This window comes from Marmota marmota, unplaced genomic scaffold (assembly GCF_001458135.2).
Source record: "Marmota marmota marmota unplaced genomic scaffold, marMar, whole genome shotgun sequence".
NCBI lineage: Eukaryota > Metazoa > Chordata > Mammalia > Rodentia > Sciuridae > Marmota > Marmota marmota.
The window spans coordinates 2,647,304-2,654,595 of NW_026000272.1; positions in this window are offsets into that span (position 1 = coordinate 2,647,304).

Sequence of the window (7,292 nt, forward strand, 5' to 3'; positions counted from 1 at the left end):
GACTACAGGTCCTTGGCTAGATGCTAGATTGGGCCACTATAGCACCCTGATTTTGCCAGACTGTTGCAGAAGAAACATGTCTCTTCTTTGGGCTCTTCATCAGATATATGTAGATTTTGGAAAGTGTTCCTTGTAAAGGATTTATTTTTACAACCAAAGAAGCACTGGAACAGGGAATTTGGGAAGATCCTGCTATTTTTAAGTTAGCTAAAATTTTGTAATCCAGTGCAGTCATTTTAATGTTTTAATTCTCAATCAGCAAGCATTCACATCCTTGTTACCATTGGGATGTTCAGTCCAAGTCTGGGTCCTTTGTGTCCCGAACAAAGAATTGAGTGAAACAGAAGTAATAGGTAGAGTACTGATTTGAAAGTCAAGATAGCACTCAGGCAGAAAAGAGTGGATCAAGCAAGAGAGAGACTCAAGGCCCCAATGTCTGCAAATTAGGGTCTCATGTCCTGAAGTATGAGGCATTCTCTTCCCTGTATGGACCTTATTGAAGACCTTACCTCATTTTCTGGCATTGATTATCTTGATACCTGATTAGAATATTTTCCAATTCCCCCCGCCATTGGTTACTTTAGAAAACCTAATTAGAACACTGCCTGAATTACTTCCATTAGTCATTTTAAAATTTGAACCTGTGGCAGGAGTTGTTTTGGTAATGGAATTTATTGTAAACAGGGAGGAACAGGACTTGTCTCCTTGTCTTGTCTTCCAGTGGCTTCTTACTTATACATTGTCTCTGCCATCTTTGTGTCCCTGAACTCCTACCTAACAACCTTATTACACTGGATTAACCCTAATGCTGAACACTATTTCTAGTCTACTTTTTACCGTCATTTTAAATGATAATATTTCAAAATGCCAAATTTGGTCTACTATAGTACTTTCAGATGTTTTTTTATCACAGGCTTTGAAGCCATACTGCCTAATAAAACCAAGTTTTCCTCCTTTCCTGATATTATCTCATGACTCTCTATACTACTTTCCTGTCATACCTACCATTGGGTGGAGTCTTGTTTCTTACTGTGTTACCCAAGGTTGGGGGAGGGGTTGTGGAGGCAGTTCTTTGGCTGACCAGCCAATACATGCCCAGAGGCTTGTTCCACAGGCTCTGGCCTGACAGTAGGGTTTATGGGGCTACATCCAGGATGACTGAGTTTCAAGTATAAAGGCTGGACTTAATTCCTTCTCCTTCCCCAAGGGAATGCATCTTTTTACATGCTGGTTTGCTTGGAGTTGGGGGACAGATGATTCAGGCAACTCTTTTTTTCCTGCCTGCTTCAATGTGTATCATATTAGTATGCAAAAAAAAAAAAAAAAAAAAAAAAAAAAACAAAACCAGATACTGTGGTCTCTCAGTTTCCTTAGCTCTTATGAAGATAGTTTGGTGTATGAAAAACTGTGCAAATTGTGTCTCTGTGGAGACATTATTTATTCAGCTGCCATTTTGCTCTGCTTCTCTATCCTCATCATTGATCCTACTTTTCTGCTTCTTTATAAGCCTGATAATTTTGATTGAATGGAAATCATTGTAAATTTTTGTTGAGTGCTAGATATTTCTGTATTTCTATAAAAATATTCTTGAGATTCATTCTAGGATATAGTTAAATTACTCAAATAGCATAACTTTTTCCAATTCTTGCTTTTAACATTTTAAGGTAAGATCAGAGAAATTTATACTTTATGTCTTACAAAGCCTCATTATTGAGGAAAAATCCTGTTGACTTTTCAAGTTTATTTTCTATGATCTATGAAGTTTTTCCATTAAGAGTGATGAGAACACAAATTATTCTCATCCCTGTGTGAGCCTTGGAGATTTCTTTTTAAAAAATATATTTTAAAGCTATTGATAGAACTTTACTTTTATTTATTTATACATGGTGCTGAGAATTGAACCCAGTGCCTCACACGTGCTAGGCAAGCACTCTACCACTGAGCCACAACCCCAGCCCTGAGATTTCTTTTCCTACAGTTTTCTCCTCTCTTTTGTCCTGTTCTATAAGCCATAAACTCCCTGTAGTCCTACTTTTATTTCCTCAACTAAAACACTTTCATGTTCCTCTTCTGCACATGTGGCCTCCAGGCAATAAATTAAGGCACTCATAGGGCTCACTTCATTTGTTTTCTGTCTCCCAGAGATCATTATTCTTTATTTTAGTACAGTAAGCTAAAAGGAATTGTGTTAAAAGATAAATGTAAGCACATAGAAAATGTAAACATAGTATTTGAGCAAACACAGATTCATAAATTGAGCAGCACCAAACTGCTAGCACTTCAGAGCTCCCCCAGATGAATGTAAGGGGAAAATTTGTACAAAGTACACAAAGACAAATTACACACACACACACACACACACACACGAGCTGAGAAGCAGCCATAAGGCTACTATTTAGAAGTTAGTTGTTGGTTTCTGAGTGATAAAGTCCCTAGTTAAATGTTAGTTGATGTTTCTAACTGGTAAAGTTTAAATTTAGTTTTGCCATTTACATTGAGTTAGTTTTATTTTTGTTTATATAGGAACTCAGGGTTCTAGGACCTCCTCATTCTAATTACTTTCAAATTAATTATATTAACTGTAGTAAACAGTAATACAAATATTCAAAATACTTTTCTTCATGCATAATATCCACTTTTCCTGTTGTGGGATTCTCGCACAGTGAGACAGAGCATTGGAGCATTCAGTAGGAAACAGCATTCATTAGTGCAAGGACTGGCCTAACAGATTCATATCCAAAGGCTGAGCACCTAACACAGGAGGCATTGTTTTATATAACGCTTGTTAGTTCCTCTTTTATTTGCCAGCTCTTTGTCACCCATATAAGGTAATACACATTCTGATTGGGCATTCTACTTCTATAGTATACAGTTGTAACAGTGTTATAACAGAGTTGTGGAATGTGCACATTGATACTGATGGTGACATGTTATATTCTTTGTTCTCAAGAAGTCCCTACCACATCCCCACTAGATTACTAGCATATTAATCACAATTATTTTTTTAATATTTATCTTTTTTAGTTGTGCTTGGACACAATACCTTTATTTCATTTATTTATTTTTATGTGGTTCTGAGGATCGAACCCAGGATCTCTCATATGTAAGGTGAGCATTCTACCGCTGAGCCACAACCCCAGCCCTAATCACAATTCTTTTTAAAGTTGTTTTTTGAAGTCCTGTCCAGTTTTGTTTATTGTTTTTTCTCTTAGCAGTGAGTGAATGGTTGTTGACTTTTAAATAGTTTGTAATGTTTATTGATATGGCAGTCCTCATGTGTAGAACAATGAAGATCTGTGTAAATATTTAGACATATAAATTATAGTGTGTCTTCTTCTGCTAAGTTGTTAGTGTATGGGGTATAGTCGATTTTTTCAGTAGTTTAGCTGAGTTTTGGTTTTGTTTCTGCTTCCAGCTTCAAAAACCATCCGTGGAGATCTGCTTTACCTCTGTATACTGTAGGTTCTGTGATGTTGGTGTGTTTTCCAAGAGTTTCTTTCCTTTGTGACTTTCACATGTCTCTGTAGGGTCGCACTACCAAAGAACTCTCTGTTGTTGCTCTTTCCATACCATTCCAATTTTTTGAGTTGTCATTATACTTTCTTTTTAAAAAATACAGTGCACATGGGCTGAGGATGGGACTTGGTTGTAAAGTGCTTGTCTAGTATGCATGAGGCCCTGTGGTCAATATCCAGCACTACAAACCAAAATAAACAAACAATAAAAAATGCACATTCCCTAAATTCAACACTTTGAAGAGTGTAATTCAGTAGTATCTGGTATATTCACTTAGTTGTAAAACCATCATCAATACCTAGTTGTAGAATATTTTCATATCACAAAAAGGAACCACCTATCCTTAAAGAAGTCACATCCCATTCTTTCTTCCCCTAACCTTAAGCAAGAATCAATCTGCTTTCTGTCTATTGATCTACCTATTCTGGATATTTTATATAAATACAATATGTATTTTGGCCTCTGTCTTTTTTCACTTAACATATTTCAAGGTTCAGTGACACTGTATTAAGTATCAATACTTCATTAATTTTAAAGGCTGAAAAGCCCTCCATTTTATGTATATTCTGTATTTTGTTTATACATTTATTCTATGTAGACAATTAAGTTGCTTCTATTTCACTATTTCTGAATAATGCTGCTATGAATATACATGTAAAATTATTTGTTTGAATATGCATTTTCAGTCGTTTGGGGTATATATCTAGGAGTGGAATAGTTAAGTCATAAGATAACACTTGAGTCTCTTGCTGGATTTTCCTGCCATTCCCAAGGCCCTATGGTCTTTGCTTTCCCTAGCACAGCAGTAGTCTCTAGGTAGGTACCTTGGAACCAGAAATAACTGTGGGTCTGGATAAAAAGCAAATGAAAGTCAGCGGAAGGGAATTTGTGAGTCTGCTGAGTGTTGTATACTCCTGAACCCCTGTAGGAGGCCTATGTCACTCCCATATCTTCCTTGCATCAGATACATTCTTACCTTCCAGAGATAGGTGTGTCTATGCCTGGGAAGGAATCATGGGTGGCTGGATTCTGCAAACCAGAAAGCAAAAACCAATCTGACATGTACCTCCAATCCTCTAAGTTTCCTTGAATTCAATCTGTACCAAAAGGGTACAAGGAGGGACTGGGCCATACTTGGTGAATCTATCGTCTTCTGGATTTATTTTTCTTTAAAATTCTCTCTTTCTCTCCCCTCTCCCTCTCTCTTCCTAGCTTTATTGAGGTATAATTGAAAAATGTGATTGTATGTATTTAAGGTGCACAATGTGAAGATTTTTTTTTGATACCAGGGATTGAACTCAGGGGCACTTGAGTACTGAGCCCCATCCCCAGCCCTATTTTGTATTTTATTTAGACACAGGGTCTCACTGAGTTGCTTAGTGCCTTGCTTTTGCTGAAGCTGGCTTTGAACTCACAAAATCCTCCTGCCTTAGCCTCCTAAGCCACTGGGATTACAGGCGTGTGCCACCATGCCTGGCAATGTGAAGATTTGATGTACATTTGCATTATGAAGTGATTACTACAATCAAGTTACTTTGCACATCCTTTACCTTACAGTTACCATTTTTTGGGGGGTGGTATGGTGATACCATCTCATATCTACTCTTAGAAATTTTTAAGTATAAAATACAGTATAGTTTTAGTAACCATAGTAAGCGTGATATACATTAGAATTCCAGAATTTATGCATCATATAACTGAAAGTTTACAATAGCTCCATGACCCTTGGTTACCAATCTTCTACTATTTCTAGGAGTTTAGCATTTTTAGATTTCACATATAAGTTAGATCACGTGTTAATAGTTTTCCTCTTTTTGGTTTATATCCCTTAGCATAATGCTCTCCAAGTTCATCCATGTTGTCACAAATTTTCTTTTTATGGTTTAAAAGTATCTCAATATACATATATCCTGTATTTGTGCATGTGAGCGTGTGTGTGCATGTGTGTGTGTGTGGGGGGGGTCATGTATCACATTTTCTTTATCCATTCATTGGCATCCATTGATGGACACTTATGTTGATTATATACCTCAGTTACTATGAATAATGTTACAATGATCCAGACATAGTGGCATCTGTAATTCCAGCCATTTGGAAGGCTAAAGCATGAAGATCATGAGTTTGAAGCCAGCTTCAGCGACTTATTGAGGCCCTAAGCAACTCAGTGCTCTGAATAAAATACAAAAAAGAGCTAGGGTTGTGGCTCAGAGATTAAATACCCCTGGGATCAATCTCCAGTACCAACATAATAATAATAATGTTACAATGAATGTGCAAGTACAGATATTTCTGAGAGACTGATTTAATTTTCATATTTTGGATATATATCCAAGAGTGGGATTTATGAATAATATAATAGTCTCTTTTCAGTCTTTTGAGGAATCTGCATGCTGTTTTCCATAATGGCTATTCTAATTTATATCCCAACCAACAGTGTGCAAAAGTTCCCTTTTCTCTACATCTGCAACAACACTTCTTTTCCCTTGCCTTTTTTTATTAGTCATTTTGACAGGTATGAGATAATATCTTATTTTGTTATTCATTTGCACTTCACTAATGATTAGTGATTATGAGCACATTTTTATATATTTTTTGGACATGTGTGTGTCTTCAGATACAAAAATTTTAGTTTCTTTGCCCATTTTTAAATTGAATTCATTTTCTTATTTTTGGATTCTTTGTATATTTTGGAGATTAATTCATTATAAGCTATATGATTTACAAATATACTACTATATTGCTTATGTTGCTTTTCCATTTTATTCATTGTCTCATTTGCTGTACATAAGTTTTTAGTTTGATCTAAACCCATTTATCTAATTTTTGCTTTTGTTTCTTATGTTTTTGAAATCATATTAAAAACAAAAACAAAAACAAAAAACCTTGAGAGATCCAAGATGGTTGAATATAGTCGGTTGCATTCCTGGCTGCTCCATGGGGTGAAACCAAGAAAACAGACAGTCAGCTTCTCCTCTAGGTGGGTGAATAAAAAAAAAGGAAAGGAGCCTTTACTGGAACCTAAAACTGGACATTCAAAGCAGACTGGAGACAAAGAAAGTTGGATATAATAAAATAAGGAAAACATCCCCAGTGGCACAGCCACTGCCACAGTCATACTGGAAGCTCCAGCAGAGAGGTCCCTCTGTGAGCACAGTGGAGGGATAAGGGACTTAAAGGAACCCACACTTGTGGGAGGCCCAAGGCCTGTCTGGGTACAGAGTGTTTAGAGACCCAGGATATTGCCTGACAAACCTGAAGGACATGCTGTACTGTATCTGTGTTTGGGGGTGGGGTGGGTGGGTGCAGAGCCACCATCTTTCCAGGTGGCATGGGGAGAACCAAGGAAGGAATCATTTTGCAGCTGCAGCGAGGGCCGGCAAAAGAGAAATCCAATTCCTGGCAAACCTGGAACTACAGGCCCAATAAACACATGCTGCACAACATTGCGTGTGCTTAAGTGACCAGGAGAAAATCAAGTGTGGAGAAAGGTTTGCACAGGGGACAACTGGTCACAGAAAACTACCAGGCTTTTCCCCTCCCCTTCCAATCTGACTGCTTGCAGGAATGGCTGGGAGAAACACATTTGGTCTGGAATTTGGAAGGGAAAGGACAGGAGAGATTGGAGACTGAATCTGAGACCAGGAAATGTGGGGTCTGCAAGTGATGTAGGTGTCTATTTTGCTCCCCCACCACACAAGTGGAACCTAGGGAAGATCCCTGGGGTAAAGTCTTCCAGCATGGACCTGTAAGTACTAGGCACTGGAGGTGCACTGATT